Raw genomic sequence first — 1,442 nt, 5'->3', positions numbered from 1 at the left:
CTGGCTGTTCCTGAGTCGCTGGCTGTTCCTGAGTCGCTGGCTTGTCCTGAATGGCTGGSTGTTCCTGAATGTCTGGCTGGTTCTGAATGACTGGTTCGTCTTAAGTCGCTGGCTGTTCCTGAATGTCTGGCTGGTTCTGAATGGCTGGTTCGTCTTAAGTCGCTGGCTGTTCCTGAATGTCTGGCTGGTTCTGAATGGCTGGTTCGTCTTAAGTCGCTGGCTGTTCCTCAGGATCTGGCTCGTCCTGAGTTGCACGCTAGTCCTGAATGGCTGGCTGTTCCTGAATGGYTGGCTGTTCCTGAGTCGCTGGCTGTTCCTGAGTGGCTGGCTGTTCCTGAATGACTGGCTGTTCCTGAATGACTGGCTGATCGTGAGCCGCTGGTTGTTCTTGAGTCGCTGGCTGGTCCTTAATGGCTGGCTGGTCTTGAACGGCTGGCTGGTTCTGAATGGCTGGCTGGTCCTGAGTCGCTGGCTGGTCCTGAACGGCTGGCTGGTTCTGAACAGCTGGCTGTTCCTGAGTCGCTGGCTGTTCACTAAATCTCACTAAACTGCACACACTAACTGTATTTAATAGAGGTGTGCTGATCGATCGGCCACTGATCATAATTGGGCCGTTTTTCATGAAAAAGTACATGATCGGTGATCATTGACTCTTGTTGTCGATACTGATCACCTGCATCTCATTTCGCAGCCTGCCTGTGCAGCTGAACTCCTCTTTCCTTCACACTACGCAAACGCGCAGCAACAAATCCTAAGCGATGTTGAACTATAACGCACTGAGTGAATGGGGAAGTTTGCGTGTTGCGGCGGAAAATTGAAGCAGGTCAAAATGCATCAACACGACGGATCTAATATGGCACAAAAACAATGCCATACTTGATGGAGTTTGGCTTCATCGAGGCTCACTTCAGTCAAAAAGACATACGGAGGATCAAATAGCAGGTAAAGCAGTGCAAAGCTACAAACACTCACCCGGATTAGCATGGCGGTCAGAAAGAAAAACAAATAACCCGCAAAATTATTTAACTCTTCGAGCTGCGAAGACTTATTTAAGTCTAAGACACTGGTTCTGCTCTCGGTGTTGAACCGCTGCTACGCGCTACAGGTAGTAATATTTCACAGACGAAGCACCGCTTCTGCTCCACCTGGTAGTGACTCTCACACCGAACCTCTGCTTAAAGCTGCAGCATCTAACTTAAAAAATACATTTTACATACGTATTAAAACTTTCGCTGTCCTAACATGATAGAGATAATCTCTAAAAAATAATCGATCTCCTCCCTGTTCTGCATAATTACTCCGCTCAGTCAGAAACAGCCACTCAGAACTAACAGTTACCAGCTAGCCGCCATGCTATCAGTAAGTTTTCATTCAGTAACTCAGGATTGTTTATTGTAATGGAACCTGTATTTGCCTTTGAATGTTAAGTTTTATACTTGAAT

This window comes from Poecilia reticulata, linkage group LG21 (assembly GCF_000633615.1).
Source record: "Poecilia reticulata strain Guanapo linkage group LG21, Guppy_female_1.0+MT, whole genome shotgun sequence".
Classification (NCBI taxonomy): domain Eukaryota; kingdom Metazoa; phylum Chordata; class Actinopteri; order Cyprinodontiformes; family Poeciliidae; genus Poecilia; species Poecilia reticulata.
This window is presented reverse-complemented; position numbering follows the sequence as displayed.